Below are 26,141 nucleotides of genomic sequence, written 5' to 3' on the forward strand. Positions count from 1 at the left end.
GGAGGCCTTTGACACCGTCTCTCACCCCATTCTCATTAAGAAACTGGGGGACTGTGGTGCTGACACCTACACAGTCAATTGGGTCGCCAACTGGCTGGAGGGCCGTACCTAGAGAGCAGTGGTAGATGGGTCATTTTCGACCTGGAGGGATGTGGGCAGTGGGGTCCCCCAGGGCTTGGTCCTCGGGCCTGCACTATTCAACATTTTCATCAGTGACTTGGACGAGGGGTAAAAAGCACCCTGTTCAAATTTGCTGATGACACTAAGATGTGGGGGGATGTGGGCATGCTAGAAGGGAGGAATAGGCTGCAATCGGACCTAGACAGGTTACAGGGGTGGGCGGCTGGGAATAGGATGGGATTCAACACTGACAAGTGCAAGGTGCTGCACCTGGGGAGGAAGAACCAGCACCATACCTACAGGCTGGGGAACTCCCTTCTCGTCAGTGCAGAGGCAGAAAAGGATCTTGGAGTCATCATTGATGCCAAGACAAACATGGGCCGGCAGTGTGGGGATGCAGTCAGGAAGGCCAACCGCACCTTGTCATGCATCCACAGATGCATCTCAAGCAGGTCCAAGGAGGTGATCCTCCTGCTCTACGCGGCACTGGTCAGGCCACAGCTGGAGTACTGCATCCAGTTCTGGGCACCGCGCTTCAGGAGGGAAGTGGGCAACATGGAGAGAGTCCAGAGGAGGGCCATCCACATGATCAGGGGGCAGCAGGGCAGGCCCTACAAGGAGAGGCTATGGGACCTGAACCTGTTCAGCCTCCACAAGAGAAGGCTGAGGGGGGATCTGGTGGCCTGTTCCAAACTAGTCAGGGGGGATCAGCAGGCATTGGGGGAGTCCCTGTTCCCCTGAGCACTGCCAGGAGTGACCAGGAATAACGGTCACAAGCTGGCAGAGGGTAGAGTCAGGCTAGATATCAGGAGGCGCTGCTTCACTGTCAGGGCGGCTAGGATCTGGAGCCAACTTCCAAGAGAAGTGGTGCAGGCTCCTACCCTGGGGGTCTTTAAGAGGAGACTAGATGAGCACCTTGCCGGGGTCGTTTGACCCCAGTACTTTTTCCTACCATGGCAGGGGGTTGGACTCAATGATTTGCTCAGGTCTCTTCCAACCCTACCAACTATGAAACTATGATCTGGACAACTCTTTAGCTCTCTGTCTGGCCTCATGCATCCTCGTGTACACACCCAGCCACAAACACACAGCCACACACCCACCCACGTGCTACATGCCACACACACACATCCAGCCACACACCACACACACCTAGCCACATGCCACACCCAGCCACAGGCCACACATACACATCCACCCAGCCACAACCACTCAACCACATGCCATACCCATACACCCAGCCTCACATCACACACCCACCCAGTCACACACCACACCCATCAAGACACACTCTCCCACCCACCCAGCCGCATATCACAGACATGCACACACCACCCACACACACACCCAGCCGCATGCCACACACACCCCCACCCAGCCAGCCACACTCCACACACACACACACACACACATGCACGCACATAGCCACACACTGCATGCCATGCACACCCAGCCATGCACACAGCCACACGCCCACCCCCACGCCCCACACACGTGCCTTGCTGCCTGGCCCACCCTGTGTCAGGTCTCACATGGCGCCACACCGCTGTCAAAGCAGGGGCAGTGAGGCAGGGAGCACAGGTGGAGCAGAGGCCACAACTGCAGCCACTCCTGCCCAGTGCATAGACTGGGGCCCATGTGTACCCTGGGCTCCCCAGCCTGGCCAGGGCCACATTCGCCATAGTTTCATAGTAGTTAGGGTCAGCAGGGACCTGAACAGATCATCTAGCCTGACCCCCCGCCACTGGCAGGAATGAATGCTGGGTTCACAAGACCCCAAACGGGTGATCATCCAACCTCCTGTTGAATTTGCCCAAGGTAGGGGCGAGGACCACTTCCCTGGGAAGTTGGTTCCAGATTTTGGCCACCCTAACTGTAAAATATAGCCTTCTGATCTCTAACCTAAGCCTATTCTTTATCAGCTTATTACCATTGTTCCTCATCACCCCAGGTGGTGCTGGGGAGACTAGGGCCCTACCTATTTGCTGGTGATTTCCCCGGATGAGTTTGTAGGCAACCACCAGGTCCCCCCTCAGCCTCCTCTTGCTGAGGCTGAACAGGTTCAGGTCCCTCAGTCTCTTCTCACAGGGCCTGTCCTGCTGCCCTCTCACCAAGCCGGTGGCCCTCCTCCGAATCCTCTCCAGGCTGGCCACATCCCTTCTGAAGTGCGGCGCCCAGTACTGGACGCAGTACTCCAACTGCGGCCTGACCAGTGTCGCATAGATGGAGAGCAGTAGCCACCTCTCTGGACTGGCTTGAGATGCATCTTTGGATGCATGACAAGGTATGGCTGGCCTTGCTGGCTGCGATCTGGCACTGGGGGCTCATGTTCATCTTGGAGTCAATAATGACTCCAAGATCCCTTTCCGCCTCTGTGCTTTCGAGAGGGAAACTCCCCAGCCTGTACGTATGCTGTGGATTCCTTCTTCCAAGGTGCAGCACCCTGCATTTGTCTACATTGAACCCCATCCTATTCTCGTCTGCCCACTTTTGTAGTCTGTCTAAATCTATTTGCAGCCTCTCTCTCCCTTCAAGTGTGTCCACCTCACCCCACATCTCAGCCAGGCCAGGTCATGGGGCCATCAGAGCCTGGCAGCTCCCCCACAGTGCACACAGTGGTGGGAGCCGCCTGGCCCTGGCACTGGAGGAGCCGCTGGGCTCCCATGGCCCTGCAGCCTGGCCTGGCCTGAGTGCAGCCTCCCCCACACTCAGCCAGGATAAGCCAAGTGAAACCTCAGCCTGAGTCCCCCATCCCCCGCCCTCCCACCCTTCTGGCAGTGGCAGCAGGCTGCTGCAACCCCCTTCCTGCCCCCTGTGCCAGCCCCCTGCGTGGCACCCTATGGCCGTGCACCCCACAGCCACAGCTGGCTGTTGCTCTCTGCGGGGAGGGTGTGTGTGCAGCTGCAGGGTGCCATGCAGGGAGTGGGCATGGGGGTGCGCCACACCTCACGGCCACACACTGCAGCTGGTGGGCGCTGCTCACATGCCCCCCATGCCAGCTCCCCCTGCGCTCTGCATTCCTCATGGCTACAGCTGGTGGGTGATCCCCATACAGGAGGGTGGGGGTGCAGCTACAGGGTGCTGTGTAGGGAGTGGGTGCTGGGGTGTGCCTTGCCCATGACCACGTGCTGCAGCTGGTGGGTGCTGCCTGCACACACCACACCCGCTCCCTGTGCCAGGCCCTGCCCACACACGGCCGCGCGCCACGTCCCTTCCCTCCCCTCACCTTGCCCCTGGGAGGTGGAGCACATCCTGGTCCCCACTACCTCCGCCTCGCCTGTGTGTCTGTCAGTAAAGCTCCAGGTGGCGCATGCACCGTTGGCCTGGAGCATTACAGACAGACAGACACACAGCCGGAAGTGCTACGGCTTTTATTAAATTAGAATAGATTACACACTGTAAAGAGAAATTAATTCATTACCTATGCATATTAACTAATTCATATGTACAATTTTATTGGGTATAGATTAGCTTTGAAAAAGGACCAAGAATAAGAAACGGAATAAGGAACCAGTTTCAGCCTCAATGTCCTGGGATGGAGGATTCCCTTTCCCAGGGCATTGCAGATACCTTCCAGGGCATTGGGACAGGGTGACTGCCTATGCCAACGGCCCTGCTACAGGCTTTCGGCCTGACCAAAGCCTTCCTCTGCCCGTCACGCCCTGCCTGAAGCCGGCCCAAAGTGACACAGGCTGGCAGAGCCTTTGTGCCCTTTTTCCAAATTCATGGGCTGAAGCGAGGAGACCCCTGAAATGGCACTGCAGCCACTTTCCCCCCAGCCCAAAGGTGGCCACATTTCAGGGGGGGCAGTGCCATGTGTGGGGCTGGATCTTGCTGGCCGAGCTCTCTCTTCCTCCCTCCTTCCTGTGTCTGCACCCCGGCTGTAGGCAGGGTCTCTCCAAGTGGGTGGATCCAGGCTCCATTCAGGGATGGGCTGGCTGGGCAGGGTGTGCCCCAGCCTCCTCCACCCCTTGGCTTTATCTCAGCTCCAAGGACTACACAGCAGCTGCCTGTGGGATATCTCCCTGGCAAGAAAATGAAGACACAGACCTATGAAAAAACTGCTGGCAAGTGACCAGAGCAGGCACCCAAGGGTTAAGGCCAGCACAAAGGCAAAGGGTATCAGAGTTGACACAGAGATTAACCTGGAAGGAGAAAACAAAAAACTACTGCCTTCTCCTGCCTGAACTCAAAGTGAGGGCTCTCCCTGCAGCTCAGGAAGGACTCCTCTGGCTGCCAGGCCCCTGTTTCCTGCAGGTATTCATGCTCTGACAGACCCCAGCCAACCAAGCCCTTCCCTGGTCCTCTGGGCAGGCAGCAGGAGGAAGCCTGCATTCAGCTTGTTCCATGGATCTGAGACAAGGGGACATGCTCAGGGACCACAGGCTGCAGCAGCACCTACAGAGGCGACCCAAAGCGCTTTAAGAGCGCTCGTGGTGCTTGGGCCAGGTGCCAGATGACTGGAAGATAGCTAATGTGGTCCCCATCTTCAAAAAAGGGAAGAGAGAGGACCCGGGCAACTATAGGCCCATCAGTCTTACCTCTTATCCTTGGGAAACTCTTTGAGAGGATCCTCAAGGAGCACATCTGTGATGGGCTGGCTTCAGGGATGATGTTCAAGGGCAACCAGCACAGTTTCATTAGGGGCAGGTCATGTCAGACCAACCTGATTGCCTTTTTTGATCAGGTAACAAAGGCAATGGATGCAGGTGTTGCCGTGGACGTAGTCTTTCTAGACTTCAGCAAGGCCTTTGACACCGTCTCCCACCCCATCCTCATTAAAAAACTAGGCGACTGTGACATTGATGCCTACACAGTCAGATGGATTGCAGATTGGCTCAAGGGTTGTACTCAGAGGCGGGGGGTGGACGGGTCATATTCGACCTGGGGGGAAGTGGGCAGCGGAGTCCCCCAGGGCTCAGTCCTGGGGCCTGCACTGTTCAATTTCTTCATCAGCGACTTGGACAATGGGGTGAAATGCAACCTGTTTAAATTCGCTGATGATACCAAATTTGGGGTGAGGTGAGCACGCTAGTAGGGAGGGAAAGACTGCAACAAGACCTGGATAGGTTACAGGAGTGGGCTGACATAAACAGGATGTGTTTCAATACTGGCAAGTGCAGGGTGCTGGATTTAGGCAGTAGAAACCAGCAGCACACTTACAGAATGGGAAACTCCCTTCTTGAGAGCACGGAGGCAGAAAGGGATCTTGGAGTCATTATTGACTCCAAGATGAACATAGGCCGACAACGCGAGGTCCTGGTTGGTAGGGCTAACCGGACCTTGTCATGAGTCCACAGGTGCATCTCAAGTAGAGCCAGGGAGGTGATCCTCCCCCTCTATGCAATGTTGATCAGGCCACAGCTGGAGTACTGCGTCCAGTTCTGTGCGCCCCCTTTCAGGAGGGATGTGGATAACACTGAAAGGGTCCAGAGGAGGGCCACCCACATGATCCGGGGACTGCAGGGCAGACCCTACATTGAAAGACTGCGGGACCTAAACCTGTTCAGCCTTCATAAGAGAAGGGGGGACCTGGTGACTGTCTATAAACTCACTAGGGGGGACCAGAAGGGTTTAGGGGAGACACTGTTTCCCCTAGCGCCCCCTGGCAGGACAAGGAATAATGGACACAAATGATTAGAGAGTAGGTTTAGATTAGACATCCACAAGAACTACTTCACAGTTAGGGTGGCTAGGAGCTGGAACCAACTTCCTAGGGAAGTGGTGCTGGCTCCTACCCTGGGGATCTTTAAGAAGAGGCTTGATGACTACCTGGCTGGACTCATTTGAGTCCAGTCTTTTCTCCCACCCAGGTGGGGGGTCGGACTTGAAGATCTACAAGGTCCCTTTTGACCCGACTTCTGTGATTCTATGACCCCATTGCTACCAGCGCAGGAGCTCAGCACAGCGGGGTTCTGAGCAGGAATAGGACTGGGCTTGGGCTCCTGCTGGGAGCTGGGAGGAATTCTTCAGTCTACTGTTGCATTCACCAAGAAACATGCATTTCCATTCACCAAAATAATTCTCTCCATTGTCAATTCCACTAAGATCCTCACCCCCAGAAACCCAAAAACCTGGAAAAGAATGCTTTTGGAAAATATTTGGATTTTTCATTTCCAAGCAATTTTTTGTTTCAAAACATACCCACATTTTGATCTTAAAAAGCAAAGCAAAATGGCCCATTTTTTTTGGACCCCCGAATAGTATTTTTCCATGGTTTCATTGTGGGGAAGAACTTTTGTTTTTGTATGTTTCAGGTCAGTCTGTTCTGCCCTTGTGTTCTGGTGGGTAAGTCTAGGCCCCCCTCCGTGCCTCAGCTTTCTTCTGCTGTATGCCAGGGAGAATCATTGTGTAGCTGTGGGGACTTGTTTGTCCATGTGTATTAGCAGTGCTGTAGCAAGGAAGTTTGGCACCCAGGGTAAGCTCGCAGCAGCTACCTGTCTTCAGCCCGTACACAGATCCAGGGGTCACATGCCCCCCCCATGCTTCCCTGGGGGTGCATGAAGCAGTGGGAGCTGCTCCCCCATCTCCACACCCCCTTGAATGAGCTGCTCACAGTTCCATCCCACACCCCACCCTGCGCAGCACCTGTTGGCACTCCTTGGCTTCGGCGCCCGGGGCAGTCGCCCTGCTCGCTCCTCCCTTGATACCGTACTGTGTATGAGTATCAATGCTGCAGTTGCACCTGTGTCTAATTGCTCTGGGTTCTTTTAACAATCCCACCTAAGTTCTCCTCCACCTGCTGCTTCAGTGCAGGGAATATTATGTTACCACCCATGGGCTTCCTGGCCTCTGACTGGCCTCTGCCCTGGGAGAACTCCTATCATTTCTTGCTTGGGTGGGTCCCTGTCCCAGCCCCACTGCTGGGCAACACAGCAGGTATCATTACAAGGCCCAGCAGCACTCTCCTAGCACGTTCCTGTCTCTGTGAGTGGGACTCTTGTATCCCAAAGCTGGGTGTAAGCCCAGCAAGATGGCTCTCATGTGCTAGGAAAGAGCTCAGGCATTCTCAGCTCATGCTCTTCTGCTTCTAGAGGCAAGGTGCAAACTGACAACCTCAGGCCTTGCCAGGCAGCCTCGGTGGCAAGGACACTAGTGTCCAGGAGGCAGCTGGACAGAGTCAAGACAGTGCTCAGCTTGGGAAAGAGCCTGCTGGGAGGGGCAGCAGTTCAGTCAAGCTTTGTGATTCAGCTCCCAGGTAAATAAAAGCAACCCACTCCCCTTCCTCCTACCTGTGGGATAGCAAAGCCACATGAAGGGAGCTGGGTGGGGAGTCACTGGGTTGATAATGATCTTTAAACACACATAAATGGAGTTAAAGAATGCAAGGCACACACCCATAAGGAGACTTTCAATGGGGACTTTCAATGGCTAGTCAATGGCAGCTGGGCACCAAGCTCCTCTAGAAGGCTTTGAAATACTGGCCTGAGACATTAAAGGAGAGTTTTCCAGAGCAACCCTGCTCTCCTTGGTACCCATGAGCTCTTGTCAATGGGAACAGCAGTGTATGCATCCTGGTTGAGCTGAGCAGGCTACAGACGCACCTTTGACTTGTTGTTATTAAAAAGATAGGTAACCAGTGGTTCCAGCCTCTCTTTCATTAATGTCATTTTTTTTCCAGAGGCCAAAAAACATTTCCAACCAGCTCTGGGGAGCAGGGTTAGTTGAGTCCTGCCATGATCACAGTGGGCTAACAGCAATAGAGAAGTCAATCAGGACTCCCCCTGGCCTTCTGCCTGTGTGTTGTGGGCCCCATCTCCAATGCTTCCTTACAGTGGATGATTGTGCTCCTGACAGGCCCAGGGCCAGAGATGTTACCTATTGTGAGAAAGCCTGGTTCTTAGATTAAAATCTCAGTAACTCAACCTGAGGCAGCTGTAAGGTCAGTGTGTTTCTCACGTCACACTTTCTATTGCAGTTCCACTAAAGACTTGTTCTAAAGCACCGGTAATTCATACACAGGTATTTTAATAAACAAGTCATGACAGCACCCATTCATACGGGCAGAGCAGGTGGAGAAAAACACAGCATGGGGGTGATCCTCACTACTGGATCAGCCTGGTCTTAAAACCCAAGTGCGGAGCCTTCCATAGCACACACAAGACTTGGCAATATATAGGAGGGGAGAACTTTGTGTAGCAAACGGACTGGTATGCAAACCACCCTGATAACCAGGCCAACCAAGGAATCTGCTCAAACAGCCTCTTACTGGGACAATTGGCAGGTCAATCAGTGAGCATCTGATGAAGCAAGCTGCTGCTTACAAAAGCTTAGGTAGCTCTGATTTAGCTAGTCTCTAAGGTGCAAAACTACTGCCTTCTGTCTGGTCAATCAGGGTCAGCATGAAACTCCCAAGGCAATGCAGAGGCCTTCCTGTACCAAAAGGAGGTTGGTGTTCTGGCCTTCTGCTGTAACACCTTCTCAGCTCACGTGCCTGATAGACAGACTGAAGCCCTGACCAGGCAATAGGTTTATGGGGTGCTGGGTGGCCCCATGAGCCCAACATTTGCTTTAATCAGTCAAATGCTGGGGGAAGCTTGTCTATGCCTTGCAGCCTGTGATTTGCATAGGGTCAAAAACTAAAGTATCACAGTACAGTGGGCCAAAGTCCAGAATCAGACCTACCTATTGAATAGGAAAATTATGGGACACAGCTTGGAGAAAGGTCCTAGGCTGAAAGATCGTCACCACTTCCCCTCCCCACCCCCACCCATATTCCTAGCTAGCATACTACCTCTGAGCTGCTCCCTTTGATCCCTTGCTTCCTAATGTTAGGAAGTGTTAAATGTAGCCATTCCTTACCATAAAAAGCATGATGGACCTGGCAGGAGTTTTTTCATGCTCCAGTCTGCTGAGCACAGTGCTGAATCTATGCTGGTCTTCTCTGAGCCCTGGCAGCTCATGTGTGACACACACACACAGAGCTAAAATGTTCCTTCACAATCTGGGTTTTCCAAAGCTAAAAGCAGAAGCTGCTGCAGCTGCAGGTAAAGAGCTCTCGGCTGCCCTGCTGGGGTTGGAAGACTCATATTCACTGCAGACTCTCCTTGCTGATGGAAACAAAGCCTCACTACATTTTGAACTGCCTTCATTAAACAGCAGGTACCCTTTTAAAAGCCAACCTTCCAATAGCTCAGAAAGGAGCTTGCTTAACAAGCTGCTAGATTCAGCAGGGACTGAGGCCAGAGCTGCCACCCCAAATGAGCCTATCAGAAACCCATTTATAAGACAAGTTGTTTTTCCTAAATATTTATTGCTAAAGGGACAAGCAGAATAGCCTCAAACTCCTTCTGAATCACACGCACAGCACTCTACTGTGTGGGCTAAAGAGAAAAAGAACCCAGCCCGCTGCCAACTAGGGTGGACTTCTGTCCTGTTATTCAGGATAGCAGCTTTGGTAACAACCATCTACATTCAGTGGCAACATTTTACACCAAGGCTGCCCAACTAGCAGCTCATGGGCTGCGTATGGCCTGCATAGGGTTAGTGTGTGGCTCCTGGGCTTCTCCCTGACAACTACTCCCCTTTTGCTCCAGCTGCTACTGCAGCTGCGGTCTCAGCGCTGCCTCTCCCTCCCTCAGGTTTTGCTTCCTAGAGGGCATGGCAGTGCCCATGATTCACCCTAATGAAGTCCCTGATGGCATAGCTCATGCAAAATGTGGCCCCTAGATGTTTAGAAGCTGGATAGCCCAGTGTTACACCATCAGGCTAGGAGCTGGGCTAGAAGCAAGGTGCCACAGGAAGTCTTGTTCAGGAGGGGGCACTAATGGCCCAACACTGTGCAGCAGCATGAAATGAAGATCCTCCATCCTTCCCAGTCATCAGACAAGCTCAAGCACATTTTACAGAGCACCTTAACCAAGATCCTGATGTGACAACTCTGTTTTCTTCCCCTAGGTTTTCTTTGTAGGTTTATATTGAGACAAGACTCCTGCCCTAGCCTAGCACTGTGCTCTTAAGCAACTGCTGTGCTCCACCCCAGAGACAGCAGCATTTCAGTACAGGAGGGATGACTCTTGCCCTGTGGTTATTAAATAGCTGCCCTGTCCCCTGGAGGGAAGGGGTGAATTTCAGGCCTGGGGTAAGTGGAAGAGGGGCTTTCCTGTGTAACATTGTCATTGGGCTTTTAAGCACCTGTTTGCCAGAGGGGCTCCATTTCAGTGGTAGGTGAAAATGTAAATGTTAGGTACTATTTAGGTGCCCTGAAAGCATCACAGCACCAGTCTCTGCTTTTCTTTGCCAGGGCAAGACAAATGCTCTTGCAGCTGTCACCATGATGAAGCAGTGCTGGTGGAGGGGAGGAGCTGTATGAAGCTGCTCAAGTCAAAGCCAATTCTTAATCCAGTAGCTGTCAGTTGCTGTCCCCTCCACTGAGGGGAGGAATGTGGATATGTGCTTGTAGTCGAGTTAAGTGGCCGCCAGATGTCACCATTGTCTCAATGCTAAAACCAGTGAACCAACTGGCAAAACATCTGAGAAGGAGGCCATTGTAGAAGGGAATTTTCATGCCTGAAGCCCAGAGTCCCTTTGGAAATGCAAAATACTCGCTGTTCAGATGCTGATGCCACCTCCAAGATCTTAGTTCTTCCATCCTGAAACTGCACCTCTTCAGAGCCTTCCCTCTGAGTCTCAAAGTACTTTCACACTTACATTTCAAAGGCCCACTGTGAAATGGGTATTGCATACACCCATTTTACAGACATGGAAACTGAGGCACAGAAAATGCAGCTTCTTATGCCAAAGGCACACCTCAGGAGCTTGGAGTAGAGTCCAGCAGTCCTGACTTCATGGCAGGAACTATATTCACCAAGATAGGAGTCCAGACTTCCTTCTCCTCTGACTTTAGTCCCTAGACCAGTGATTCCCAACCTTTCAAGGGTGCTATGCAACATTTTCACACCTACCAGTGCCAATGTGATTCATAAGATAAACCCAGAGATTTCAAACAGGAATGAACAATAAAACATTCTGACCTACTGTGATCTTTCTGAGTTTTTTGCAACAGAACAACTACTGCTCTAGGGCTATAGGTTATAGCCATGTTGGTCTAAAGACATAGGCAGACAAGGAACCTTGTCTGTCTATTGCTCTATTATTTTTCTGTAGTCAAAAAACAAGTAAAAGCTAAGAGCTGGCACTTTGGAAGGGGTGCCTTGGGTCTGAAAAAAGGTTGAGAACCACTGTACCAGACAATGCTCATAGCTGAATTTGGGGATGAGAACTTAGGAATCCTGGCACCCAGCTGCCACTCTAACCACTGGATAACTTTGCCTATGTGTTACAGTTTAGGAAGATTTCTTCCCAGCTACTGTTTGTAGCAGGCTTATGACCATCAGGATGATACCTTGTAGCCCTCTCCTCCAAAACCTCCTCCAAAGATCTACATCACTGTGGCAAAACAGCCACATTGCTGTGCTTCAGCATCACAAGACAGCCTCCCCAAAACATTTCAGGTCAGTTCTCAGAGTCTGGAATTCCTGCCTGCAGTATGCAAGGGACAATCTCATTAGAAAGGCCTAGGAAGCAATTTTTAGACCATAAACTTAGGTGCTTCTTACAGTTACAAGGGCAATGCAGGCAGCTCCTGAGTGTTCCTCAAATGCAGGGAAGCATTGCACACCCTCTGGAAAATGCTTAACTACTGGTATTGTAACAAATCCCTGGTGGCTTTTATAGCACCACATTTCTACACACCACAGCCTCACAGATCATCCTAGAGATGGAGCCCCTACTTCTCCACACCCCCAGGCACCCAGCCCTAGAGCTAAGAGAACACTCCTTTAGCTGCAGGCAGTATAGGGCTCATGACACACAGATGATCCAGGCGAATTCCAGTCTCTGTAGCTGGAGTGGTAATCTGCTTTGCACTTGCACTGTTTATAATATTAATAATTTATTCATGGATTCATAGAGTTTAAAGCCAATAAGGACTGTTACAATCCTGCAGTCTGATCTTCTGCATAACAAGCTGAATTTCCGCTGGCACTTCCTAGGTCAAACCTATCACTGACAGATGATCTGGAGAGACTACAAAGCATTTATTAGAAAACATTTGACCTTAACTGACATATCCAGCATCTTAGGTGAGCTGTTGCTATGCTTAGTCATTCTCGCTACTAGGAACACATGCCTTATTTGTGGCCTGAAGTTGTTTAACTTCTGCTTCCAGAGGCTAGACCTTGCTGTGATTTCATCTGCTGAACTGAAGAACCTTCTACAACAAGAAATCTTTCTCCCCTGTAGGTACTAGGGGCCATGGCAGATCTAGGATTTTGAAATGGGGAGTGTAAAGGGTGAGCTGCATCATCACATATAATACAACACATATTTTTCTCCAGAAGCTCTACTAGAGAAACTAACTAGAAGCTTTACTAATACGCTAGGGGCCTATGGCTATGTTATTCATTTAAGATCAAAGCAAAAACAAGTATATCTTTATTGGGATGTGAATTAATTTACTTTATTTTTATCATGTATTAAAACCACACCAAACTAAGCAAAAATAATCAAAAGTTGTTGTTTCATTAGTCCTGTAGTCATTAGAAGTAAATGTTTATCTCTTGATAGTGCACCCAATGCTTCACTGAAAGTTATTTCCACCCCTGAGCTAATGTTTTTAGCTAGAATTAAAAACAGTCTGCAGAGCTGTGAAATAGGATCTGTATTACCAGGAGTAGCTAACAAAAAGCAAAATTGCAGGAGAAAGGATAAGTTGATCCGTGGAACATCAACAACATTAAAAAGGAGAGTGGATCATTAACACCTATGGAATTAAGAGTTTAGAAGGATTACAGTGAGCTCTGGAGTCAACTGACTCCCTCAGCACTGCCCGAATATTCAGTAAACCAGACCTACAGGGGAAGACTGGAGAGCTGCCATTTATTTGGTTCATCCAGCAGAAAGCAAAGTGGTGATCAGCTTGTAGCATTGGTGGATGGGCAGTGAGGGCATTGCAGTGGTATAGTTGCACCCTGCTTTGATTCCTGATCCACCCAAAGTTTAAAACCAACTGCTGGCTGTGCTAGTAGTATTTCTGTTTAGTACTATTGTAGGTCTGGTTTGCTGTTATTGCTTATTAATGATTCATTAGTGTTATATTACTGTAGCACAGAGCCCGCTTTAGGCCAGCAACCCGTGGTGCTAGGTCTTCCACCAACCCAGAAGAAAAAGGTGGTTCCTGCCTGGAAAACCTCACAGTTTAAACACAAGACAAGAGACAGCAAATGGAGATGGATGGATAGATGGACAGGGGAATTCCCAGAGCTCTAGTTAGACTTGCAGCCTGGAGCTGCCCTCCTTCCACTTTGTCCCCATGTGTTTTAGTAGCTGCACCAGGATCTAGGAATGGTCTCCCCAGGGCATCTACAAGAGACGTTTACTATGAAGTTGACTAATTAGCTGCACAGTAAATGTCTCAGCATCTAGCATGAGCCCCTATTAGGCTGGAATAAACTAATTTAGTCCTTAGCAGTTTAGTACTTGTAAATACAAGTACTATCTTGCTGCAGAGTAAAAAACTCCACAGCAATGCACATGTAGACACTGATTTGACTGCCTGGGTACTAGACTGCTTCATTGTAAGGGCTACCTGCTGGCTAGCCCCATGCTGAAGCTCTCTTGTGCTCCAGCCAGCCCTCCATAGCATACTGAGCCAGGGGGAACAGCCACAGTTTGGCTCCTGAATCCAGGTACTGCTCCACCCAGGCTCCACGTGCTATGCCTGAATAAGCTGTGGAGCTTATTGCTATGGAATTAATTGCTTCTTGGCCCATGTTCAAATGGTGCACCTGGGAGCAATTAACTCTGCAGCAATAAGCTCCACAGTTTATTCAGCCGCCAAAACTGCATGTGTAGATGTGCCCCCAATGCAAGAAATTTAGTGGTAGTCACCATCACCCCTTACAACCAGTTCAGGTGATACACCCGAGTCATAGTGGTTCTTTTAGCCACAGAATCACAGAGAGCTCAAGTTCAATTGATTTCCACAATGGCTGTAAAGTCCCTTCCCTAAAACCAGGACACAGTTCTCCCCACCAATCCTGCAGTGTGACCTCCTGTCTTCATTTTTAGTGGCAGAGTCTTGTTTAAAAGGTATGTTATTCAAGAGATTCTGGTTTACCATGTTATCCTGACCACTCTGTAGACATGACATCTCTTCATCATTCTTCACCACATTGCCTGCTCCTGTCATCTAGAAATTTTACCAGCAATGATTTTATATTTTCTTCCAGATCATTGATAAAGATGTTGGACAGCAATGGGCTGTTCCACTTATGGGAAACTGTCCCCAAAACATAACTCTTCATTTACAATTATTTGCTTGAGATTTGTCAGTTTTTAATCTGTTTAATTTCATCAGCAATCCATTTATTTTGTTAATGCTAATTTTTAATCAGAGTAATATGATGGACTAAATCAAATATCTTGCAGAATGTGGAATATATCATTTCAACACTTATCTGTATCAACCAAACTTGCGCTATCATCAAAAATATCATATTTGTTTGACATGAAACCATACCATCTGGTATTAATTATACTCTTATTTTTCAGTTCTTTATTGCCTCATCTTGTGTCACCCTTTCCATGATTTTTACCTAGAATTAATGCCCAGCTGGGCATTGATCCAACCCATAGCTACAATTTACTCTTTAAATATTGACACAATATGACCTTTTTCTAATGCTTCCCCTGACATTACAAAATTTGCTAAATATCAACCTAATTGGCTAAGGGAACTCCTTGGCCAACTCTTTGAAAACTCCTGGGCATAAGTCCACCCAGTTCTGCAATTTTTAGTAACTGCCATTTAAAGTCCTGCCAAGTTACTGCTGGAATAGACAGCATTTTCTTAGTACCATAGATACAACAGTATCTTTCAGCATCTTTCCAAATACATAACAGAAATATCCCTTGAATGCCTTAGCCTTTTTTGCTTCATTATTAATAAGTGGAACATCCCTAATTAATAATAGATCTGTGCTATTGCTGTATCATTGTCCAAACATCTGTAAAAGATCCCTTTTATTGTCCATTCTTACTATTTCAGATTTTTCATTGACAGCTTTAGCTTCCATGATAAATTATCAACAATTGATGATTGTTAAATTATCATCACTAATATCTCATTTCTCCTTTTCTGTTTTTTGTTTTTTTTGTTGTTGTTTCTGTTTTCCCTTCTCTTCTTAACCAGAATCAGTTTCTTAACCAAGATGCATTCTTTTGTAATTGTGGACTTTTGGCATCCAGGAAAGTTTGGTTTTCTAAAACAACTCCCAAATGTCATTCACATTGTTTTGCTTAACTTTCTCCTCTCCGTCAATTTTCCTCATAATTGTTTTCAGCTTTGGGAAATTGGCCCTTTTAAACTGTCAAGTAGTGTATTTGCTGGTCAAACTTATATTGTGTTTGTGCTTTACAAAAGTAATTAGATCATTATCACCCATACCTAGGCAACCATTAATTTTTAGTCAATGGTCAATTCGTCTTCATCTGCCGGGATGAGATCTAATGTTGAACTGTCCCACATAAGGAACTATATGCTTTTGTGCTTAAGAAAACTATCATCTAATTTTGGAAACTCCAAGAATGTTTTGTTTGTGGTGACATGAAACTTCCAGCCAGCACTTCCCAAATTGGGATCCCCCAGGAAAACAGTTTCTCTTGCTACACATTACTGACCACTGCACAAAGAGTAGTCCAGCCTCTTTTCTGCTCGGATTTGGGATAAGCCAACACAGCAGAATGAAACAGGTCTATCCATATTGGCTTTTGTCTGAGATATACCGGTGTTGACACAACTCAGGTAACAGCTGCAGTGATAGCATAGACTTCTACAAAAATCAGTAGCCAAGTACAAGTCAGGGTGCCCAACAGAGTCTGTAAACTGAAGTCGTATTCGGTGCTGTTATGTGTTAGCTAAATTAAACCTAACAAACTGGGCCTACCCATGTTACTACCATAGCTTCCCTTGCAGCATAGATGTATCTTTCGGGGCTATATTAGCACTGGCAGCCCCCTAGTTCATGGTGTGATTTATTAGTCAAAGTGCTGCCCACCATGGTAGGAGTGATGAGATGCACTAGGGCACACTCAGCCAGGTTGTTTTTTCTCATTTATAGAAATAGGGTGATAGGACAGTAGGGCTGCAAGGGACTTCACAAGCCTCCTGCTCAAGACACGACTGTCTCTGACTAAATCATACCAGCCAAGTGTCTGTTCAACCTGTTCTTGAAAATTTCCAAGGATGGAGACCCCACAGTTTCTCTAAGTAGCCTGTTCCAATGCTTAACCACCATGATAGTAAGAAAGTTCCTCCTAATCTCCAACCTGAATTTCTTATACTGGAATCTTAGGCTATTGCTCCTAGTCCTGTCTCCTATGGCCACAAAATAAAAACCATCTCCATCCTCTCTGTAATTGCTCTTCAGGTATTTGAAGACTGTCATCAAATCTCCCTCAGTCTTCTCTTCTCCAGATGAAATAACATTAGTTCTTTCAGACTTTCCTTATAAATCATGCTTTTCTAATCATTTTTTTCACTCTATAGTGGACTCTTTTCAATCTGTCTACATGCTTCTTGAAGTGTGGGGCCCAAAATTGGACACACTACTCCAGGTGAGGCCTCACCAGTGCTGAAAAAGCAGAAGAATCAGTTCCCTTGATTTGCAAGTGATGTTCCTGTTAATACAACCTAATAAGCTGTTGGCCTTTTTTGCAACGAGAGCACAGTGCTCGTTCATATTTAGCATATATTCTACTGTAATGCTGCACTGGTGCTGGTTTGAAATACAGCCTTTTTTTTTTTTTTTGGGGGGGGGGGGGGAGGCTGTTGCAAGCCGCAAACTAGTTCACTTTTTCTTGATCCTGTATGCTGGAATCAGTTCTTGGCCCACTTGCTCTCTGGGAACCAGGTACTGGGGTCTGGTCTGTAATTTCTGAGTGCCAGCATGCAGTCTATGACTAACTCTAGGTAGCAGCTGGTATCCACAGTATAATTCAGTGATTCTCAACCAGGGTATCAGAGCACCTGGGGTACCACCAGATCTGACTTGAAGGGTGCTATGATGTGTGAGGAGATAAGCAGATAAGTTAAGTAAGGAGATAAATATGGAGATAAGCATGGCAATAAATATATCAATCGGTTTTTGAAATTGGGTACCAATCAGTTCACAGAAGTTATGGAGGGATGCTTAAGTCCAAAAAGATTTAAAACCACTGGTATAGATCACTAAGTAGTGCTAAGAACCTGGAGCTAAGGCCCCTTTATTTCTGAACAAGTGTCCACTTCAAGGTTTTATGCACTTTAACTTATGCATATTAGCTTCACAGTTGTATCTGAAATGCCATAAGCCTTCCTATGTACAGAGGCTCCTGAGAGACTCTCCAGACTCCCTGGAATCTTATTTCAATCACCAAGTTCTGGGCTGGACCCAACTGAAAGCTTCTCCATGGGCTGTGCACCTATAACCTGTCCTGAACCTGAGGCAAAACTGGAGCTTGGAACCAGCTCACAAGATTGGAGCAGTCCCAGCTGAACAAAAGACAGCTGCAAGTCATTTACAGGGCCATGAACAGAACACAAGTCATGGTCCCCATAGGTTGGCCTACCCACCAGGCCATACTCCCTTCCCAGAGCTGGATCCAGAACTCAGGAATCTTGACTCCTGCTCTGAACAACATGCCACATCCAATAGTACTGCTGTAGCTGAGGTCTTGGGCTGGCCAAATAGTACCCTACCTGGGGAGCATCATTATTCTTGTGCCTATTAGCTTACCATAGTGGGTAGGAAAATCCCACTGTGCTAGGTGAGGTGCTGGACAAGCACAGAACAAAACGATAGGCTGTGCCTTCTTACAATCCTTATGAAAGCAGCTTTCCTTCTCTGCCTTTCCTATCCCCTGACCCCTTGCCTGCCTTTATACAGAGCAGGGAAAGTCCAGGCCTGTGCTAATCACCAGGCAGCATTACCATTTCCTGGGGCTTACGCTCAGGAAAAGACTCTCTCCACAAGCAGCTCCAGCAGATGCCTTGCGGGTGCCCAGCCACTCTCGTTGTGCAGCAGAGCTCCTGTCAGCACCGTGCACCCAAACCCTCCAGCTCAAGGTTGTTAAATAAGCAGGGCCCAAGCATGTGTTTGTGTATCTCCATTTCCTTTACTTGCGTGTAGCCCCCCTTGGGCTGACTTGGGGACAACCTTGTCAACAAACGGGTTGGGGGGTTGGGTCAGGTTATTTTTCCTGGGGCTGGCCATCTCCCCAGCATCTCTCCCCGGGGCCTGCAGGTGGCGCAAAAACAGACCATCAGCTGCAGGATCACAGGCATTGGGCACCAGCTTCTGGTTTTAAAGCAGATCCTAGGAGAGGCTTTGCTCCTTTTCTCTGCCCTCCCCAGAGCTTTTATTTGTGGCCAGGTGCTGCCATGCAGGCGGGCTATCACAGGCACAGTCTCCCAGGGAGCTCTGCCATCCCCTGGGCCAGCAAAAGTTTCCCTGATGCTGTGCACTGCCCACATGCTGGGCTGGAAATGGGGAGTGCAGCCAGGTGTTCCCAGTGCCCCTGACATTGGCCACAGAGCAGCAGAGTGCAGAGCCTGTGCCCCTCCAGTGAACCCAGGGTCCTTTACTCAGCTGTAACACCCAGGGCCTATGCTCTGGATCAGGCCCTGTCATGGAAGATGATGTGCAAACACACCCACCTCTGCCCCAAAATGCATGGGGGAGGCAGTCCCACATCCAAGTGAGCTGATTCTGATTTAGCTCTAGGCCACAAGAGAGGGTAGCTTCCTGTCTCTGGAGAGCTGGCTCAAAATCCCAGTCTGTCCCCAGTCAGAAATGACTCTGCTTCCTCCTCATCTGCTGAGCAGAGGGCTGATGCTCTCTATCGACCCTTCCAAGGGGCTAGGAAAGTATTGCTCTCCTCTGCTGTGGACTGTGTTCCCCTCTCTCTCTGGTAGCCCGGGGCTGGGGAAGTTCTAGAAGGGTGGTGAGGTTTGGTGACAGACTCGGGAAACCAAACGGACTGAGGGAGCACAAAGGGACCCGATGAAAAGTGGCAGTGTGGTGCCAGCTCCCAGGACAGCACTCTCAGGATCCAAGCAGAGCAATGCTGGCCCACAGAGCTCCCTACCTGGGCCCACGGCACCCTGTTTCACCTCACACGCTCTTGTCATGGCATGTGGCAGGCCCTTCTGGCGCCGTGTACCAAGCCTGTGGATGCTAGAGCCCCAGTGGCTGCACCCCTTCCTCTTCCTTTGGTATATTTATTAAGCACCCAAACAGAAACCGGAAATCAAACAAGGTTCAGCTTAAGCACTTAATTCCTAAGTGCTTCTTCATGTTTAAACAGTTTTTACTGAAGGTTAACAGGGCTCCTGGAGGGGGCGGGGCATTACTGTTAGTGAACTGAAATCAGGGCCCTACCCCTGAAGCGTGAAGGAACAGAGCTAGGCATCCAGAAGTGGTCGCTCCCCTGGAAGCTGCCCAGTTCAGACCCAAGCCCAGGCTGGCAGGAAGGGGGCAGGGGTGCCCGCTGGGGCAGGCATGGAGGTAGCAGGACCAAGCCTGCCCTCAGCCACCAGCACCACCAACCCCGACGTGGCCTGCTCCCCCTGCCCCGTGCATCAGCCCACCACTCCCCGTCAAGCTGCAGAACCCAGCACCACCCCCAAGTCTGCGCATGCTCGCACAGCCAGTCCACCTTAAGGGCGACCCCATCCCTGCTACGCAGGCACACACGTCATAGCGGCGAGGCAGCCCCTGAGCCCGCAGAGCCCCGGCCCTTAAAGAGCCAGCCTCGCCGAGCCTCTCCCTGGTCCCTATCCACGTGCGCATGCGTGCTGGCTCACTAGCAAGGCCGGGCCCAGACACGCCCACTCCGCCTAAGCCCCTCCCCCGGGGCGCGCCTGCTCCCGCCCCACGCATTTAGCTGGGCATAGAGCTACGTGCTCTGCGGGGGGTGGGGTTGGTTTCTTCAGGGAGTAGGGAGGACAGGTTTGCACTTTATAGGTATGCCTGCATGTATGTGTGTACACACCCACTCATCTCTGTGGTGCAAATCTACTTCCATTTAACAAGCCCCAGTTCTCTCCTTTGCCAACCCCTCACTTATAACACCACCACAACAAGGGCCTGGGCTCCCAGTCCACCTTTGGGCCTGGTGCTGCATGTGCCCAGGGTGAGAGACAGGCCCTGCTGGAGTCGGAGCTGACAAAGGCAGGGGGTGTCCACCCTGTTTTGCAGGACACGAACTGGCACAGGGAAAAGGGAGTGATTTGGTAGAAGTCACAGAAAAGGCAGGTACTGAATCCAGAGCCCCAGGCTCCCAGCTCAGCCCCTCGGGGGCAGCAGCCTTCAGGACTCACCTGCTGCTGCCTCCACTTCAGCTGTCTGCTCTGCAAGGACTTATCAGTCCTGCCCACCCTTCCTCTGAGGAAGCTGCCATGCAGCAACTGCCTTTATCAGAGTAAGAGGGAGGAGGAAAAGCAGAAAGCCCCTTGCCTTCCACAATCAGCTTGCCTTCAGACCTGCCTACCCTGTCCTGAGAGGGAGAGATCTCCCTACAATTCCCCCCCAGCACAGGACAGATGCTGATCCATCAGCCTGGTGGCTACTCACGAAATGACACTGGACCTGCACAGTGACACCACAGATCTGCTTGTACAAACAAAATCAGAGTCTAATTTTCTGTACCCTGTGCAACAGGGCTGCATCCATTGCTGGGAGTGAACAGGATATTCACCACGTTACCTGTACTCACACCCCATGGGTCAAATGCCACCATGTTTCGTACTGAAGGGAAGGGCTGGGATTCCCAGGAGAATTCTTAGCTGCCTCCTTCCCATCCAAAAGAGGTGAGTCTCTGCCCTGCCCCTCTCTCCTCACAGGCAGGGCACTCTATAAGGTGATTGGGAGGTGCAGGGCAGACGAACCTGGCCTTTCCCATTTTGCAATGTTGATTTGGTTGCAGATGTTGAAAACGAGGAGATAAGCATCAACACTTTCTCGTCCCGCCCCCATTCCCCTCACCCATCTTTACAGCTCACCTTTGTAGTTTTGAAAATCCAGGAATTTTCTAAATTTGTTCTTTTTCCTGTTTCTGGCATAGCACCCCACAATGGCCAACACAGCAACTTGCCTCCACACCAATGCCTGGCCCACCGGCCCCTCCAAGTCTCCCAGCACCACCATGGTTCGACTCCGACTGTAGCGAGCAGCTCACGGTGCTCAGACTACCAAAAAGCCAGTGGCAGCTCCTTCCACCGACAGTCTATGGCCCAAGGCCCTGTGATCTAGTGCAGGTGCTAGGAGCAGGTGCCTAGAGGGGCCACTGAGAACCCACAACGGGGCCTAGATTTGCTGAAGGGTTCAGCATGAAACATGTTCCCAGTGGACAGAGCCCTTTGGGAAGCCTGTCCCTGCATCCAGGAAATCCTGGCCTTGCAGTGCATGTTGTCAGCAGGAACTTGAGCTGGGATAGGGGCCATTGAATAGGAACATCATCACCCGTCACCACCCTTGGCTGGGTTGGAAGTGGCAGCCTCCAGGAGTAAGGCTCTATCGTCTCTGTCATCCATCATCAGGGGCCTTGAGCACCACCTTATATTTCCCTCCTTGTGTTGTTGATTTGTGAGGAATGGAGACTCACAGTGGGCAGAGGATCAACAGTGGCCTGGCCCTCCCAGAGGTGGGGATGGCGAGGCCAGCCATTGGGATGACACCTCTGCCTGGAAGCCTGTTTTCAATGGATCCTGATGCCTTTGCTGATTAGGAAAGGATGGAAGAAGGAAGGTAGGGGGTGTGGGGAGAAAGGAGCAGAGCCAGTGTAATGAGATGAGTAATGAGCCCTCTGGGGATCTCTGCAGAGTGTGGGATCTGAAACCAGCCAGCAGAGGGGAATGGAGGCAAAACAAGGCTGCTTCCAAGGAGCTGCTTTCATCTAGGAACTGCATGGAGGGAGAAACAGCAACTTCCACTCCAGTGCAGAGAGGGGAAAGTGAACAAGGGAGGAGCGGGGGGCGAGGAATAAAAGAAACAAAGTGAGAGAGAGTAAGAAGAGGAGGGAGGAAAGGAAGAGAGCGTTAGTCACTGCTCTGCTGGGATATTTATAACCAAAGGCTGTTCAGTAATGCATTGATCCATGACCTTCCAGGCCCTGCTCTGCCTCCCATTGGCTGCAGTGACCCCTCCTGGTCAGGGCAAAACCATGAGTTGCAGGGTGCCCCCCTGAGGCAGGGCAAAGCCTGCTCCTGCCAGTGCATGCCTTGGAAGCAAGGGGAGGGGAGGGGAGACTTGGCTTGAAGTTTTCAAAGGCAATTTCAGCATTAATTGTTGAAATCATAGACTTCACAGGGACACAAAAGGGGCTAGCATCCCTGTGATCATCTATGCTCAACTGATATCTCCAACTGCTGACCAGCCCAACGATTTGGGCTTGCCTGGCTCTGGAATGGGTCTGTCCCAGGGTTGTGGATGGGATCAAAGTTTTTTCTCACCATTCAAGATCCAGCTGACAAGTCCAGCAATGTTTTCGGTCTGTGGAAGAAGAAAGACTCCAACCCCCGCAGATCTTTGTGTACCCTGAAACAGGATTAACACCCAGCGCATGCTACTTTTCTGAGAGGAGCTGTGGATGTTCTTGGACCCTGTGCTGCAGAGAGGAGTCCCACCCATGTGTTGCACTCTGTCAGAAGGTTGTTCTACCATGCCTGTGCTGCCTTTGAAATCCCAGCTCTTGCTCTTGGGTCCCTGTATAAGGAGAAGCCAGGAAGAAAAGGGATGAGTTAGGCGGGAAAAAACAAACAAATCCGAGTTCACCTGGATCTTTTTGCTCCTTGTGGCCACAGAAATGTGGCTGATGCTTCTGACAGCATTGTGCCAGCTCACTGTCCCAGACCTGAGTAGGCTCGGCTAAGGCTGAGAGGAGGAGCCATTTACTTGGGTCAATAAAGTCAACTGAGATGACTCAAAGGCCTGCTGAGGGACCGGGCCATTCATTCTTCTCACTCCTTCTCACCACATGTCAGGAGCCCATCCCTCTACATACCTGCCCTTCCTCACAGCCAGTTGTGCTGGGGGTAGGGGTGGGGGTGGGAACACACACCCTGGAGAGACTCACCCTATTCCCAATGCTCCTGACCCCTCTAGGACTGTCAAAATACTCCAGTGGTGACCTTTCCCTCAGGACTGGGCTGCTAATGGGTGATGGTTCTGAGGACAAGAAGGTCAGGGCCTCTGCCGATTGACAAGGCACCTCTGAAACAGGCCAGCACCTGGACCTGCTGGGGGCAGGACCAAAGGGCATAAGCACTGGCGACGCATAGGGGGTGCACGTGGATGCGCGTGCATCCTCTGAGTGTGGCAGTGCACCCCCTGTGAAAAGGCACTGCCCACACTGCCACTGGCACCTGCAGGCAGTTGCCGCTCCCCCCTCACTGCAGACAGCACCGTGCCCCCCCCCCCTCTGTTGCCAGGGGCACATGGCATTCATGGGCATAAGACTGCAGTTCTGCTTTTTCCCCTCACTGAAGTCCCCTCCATCAGTAGGAAGCTGAAGGCCTGGAGAGTATCCTCAACCCCCATCTTCTGCCCACTGGCAAAGTGTCTCTAACCTGAGGATAGGCCACAAGGGAGGCCTATGAAGTCAGATGTCGGAAACCCTAGGCATTACAGGCCCTACTCCTCCAGATTCCCCAGAGCCTGTCCTCTCCTTTCTAACACGGGCACCAGGCAGACATATCACCAGCAGCTCCAGGACTTCCATCCTGGGACACAAGGCTCCAGCTGTGGGAAAGCTAAGCTTGTCGGGAGGAGCTGATCTTCCCGCCTCCCCTTGCAGAGATACAGCCTCTGGAAGGGAGCACCTTAGCAATTCAGTCAAGCCCTGCCTCTGAGTCAGCTCTGGTGCTGGCCTTGGAATAACCAGCTCAGCTGAGCTTCAGTGCCTTCCTCCCCACTCAGTAGGGTGGCCATCATAGAGGACAGTCCGGTTGTCCTCTGTCCTTTATTGATACAAAACCAGATGCCTTTATGTCCTCTAGTTTTCTCTTGAAGAAAAGGGCTCAAAGAGACCAAAACCAGCCCCCCTGAGTATCCTCCTTGCCCAGAGGGCCAGAACTAGTGCAAGTGCTCTGAAGGTGTTTCCTGCCTTCTAGAGCCTGAAGGGCTGAGATACAGGATAATTAGAGCAGCCACAAGGAGACTCTAACTTACACAGTGTGCTTGGCAGAGCTTGGGACAGCCTGGGAGGACAGAGGTGCAGAAGCAGCATAAATTTAGCTTTGTTTTAGCTCACTCTGGCTTCTCTGTCTGTTGGGTTAGAGTAACTGGCTCAGTCTTGGCATGAATTCAGATCCCCAGCATACATGACTCAGGGGCGCACACATTTTCTTCATTTTTCCTTTTTTTAATTTCATGTCTCAGGCCAAATCAGCCATATCAGTTCCAAATTCTATCAAATGAGCAGAGCTCAATCATCCAAGTCTGTGTGATGCTACCACTGGCAAGTATCCTCCCACCCAGACTCTTCAGCCTGGGGCTTCAGATACTCCCAAATCCATGGCAGGCATCCTGCTTGCAAGCCCAAAACCCGGAAGCCTTGGAGTTCATACGCCCCCTAGTCTCACTTGCCCTTAGCCAAAAGGCTAAAGGAGCAAGCCAGAGGGAAAGCCCAAGACCAATCCCCCATCATCGTAAACTGTATAGCTGAGATTCTTACATCTGGAGGAATTTGTAGATCCTTGCAGGGGTCTGCTTGCCTGCAACGCAAGGGACATACTGTTACCCTCTAACTACACCAAGCCATTCAAGGCCAAGAAGAAGGGTATCTCCCCTGCCAGGTAAATAAAACCACCTGGGCTGAAAACCACCTCCTCATATCTCCCCTCCCACCCCTCAGGACTAGCAAGTTCCTAGCTGAAGTCTAAAAGGAAGCCTAGTAGCTGTTTTAACAGAACCTGGGCCCATTTTACCTGACTGGAGTCCCCTCATCCCACCAAGGTCTGGGGCTTTCCAAAGCACCAGAAGATCTGAGGTTAGCTGAAATTCCAGAGACTACAGAATGAGGCTGGAAATCATGTGAGGTAGAGCTTGTTCTTCCTGCCCCTGGTTAGACAAGAGAGCTTGGAAGGGCAGAGGCAGCAGCTGCATTAAAGAATGACGACTGGGGAAAAAAAAACATTTGCCAACTTCTCCCGAAGGACAGGAAAGCATTTGGTCCAAGTGCTGGGTGGACTTTCACTGGGGGCAAAATGATGCAACTACCCCACACTCCAGGCAAAGACTCAAGGCAGAGCTGGCAAAGGTTGGACTGTCTGGACCCTGAGGGCCAGGCGCTGTGCAATACCCCCACCTTGCAGAGTCTAAAGGGTGGCACTCCCATCAAAATCACTCCCATCTGGCAGCATCTCACAGGAATCGGGTAGTGGTATAAATGACAATGCAAGGTGCCAGGCAACTGGGCACCAGGCCCAGGATTTCTATACAAAGGAGAGAGAGCTCAAGTGTGAAAGCCAGTCCTTTTCCTTTGGCTCTGGAATTGCCACCTCAAGGACTAGCCAGTTACTGAGTAACTTTGCTGAGTTATCAACTCAAATGCCTGCAGAAAGTGAGGGTACTTGTGGGGGCAGAGACACCTTGTTCCTCAGGGAAATGGAGGGGCTGCGGTCCAGACAAAACCTTGTCTTGGCCCTGAGACTGGAGTAGGGCAGGCAACATCATCAAAACAGCTGGCTTGAATAACTCAGGGAAGCAGCCTGCCATTGCAAGGGCACCCGATTCAGAGATGTGCAGGCTGATACCCATGGGGGCAATATGAGGGCTTCTCTCCTGCTCCACAGAGATAGGCAACTCTGGCACTAGGAGAGTTAGCAGAGGAATACGTTTAAATGAGCCAAAGAGATTTCATCACTCCCTTCCCTTCTAGACAGGTTCCTCCAGGTCAGGGGAAACATGCAGCAATGTAGATAAGGTACAGTATCCCAGGCTCCCTCGGTCTGGCACTAACAGATACCAGAAGAAAGACAG

At 50.3% G+C, this 26,141-nt stretch overlaps 1 protein-coding gene across 1 annotated transcript in view; it reads right to left on the minus strand.

The window, feature by feature from the left end:
• The window catches only part of LOC149866841 (myosin light chain kinase, smooth muscle-like), a 33,821-nt gene extending 24,660 nt beyond the window's left edge, over positions 1 to 9,161 (minus strand). The window contains exon 1 of the mRNA XM_090041178.1: positions 8,923 to 9,161. The gene's annotated coding sequence lies outside the window, so the exon portion shown is untranslated. The remainder of the gene's footprint in view (positions 1 to 8,922) is intronic.
• Between the last annotated feature and the right edge of the window lie 16,980 nt (positions 9,162 to 26,141).

Source organism: Crocodylus siamensis, chromosome 4 (genome assembly GCF_052110815.1).
Source record: "Crocodylus siamensis isolate JL-2025a chromosome 4, ASM5211081v1, whole genome shotgun sequence".
In the NCBI taxonomy this organism is placed as follows: Eukaryota; Metazoa; Chordata; order Crocodylia; family Crocodylidae; genus Crocodylus; species Crocodylus siamensis.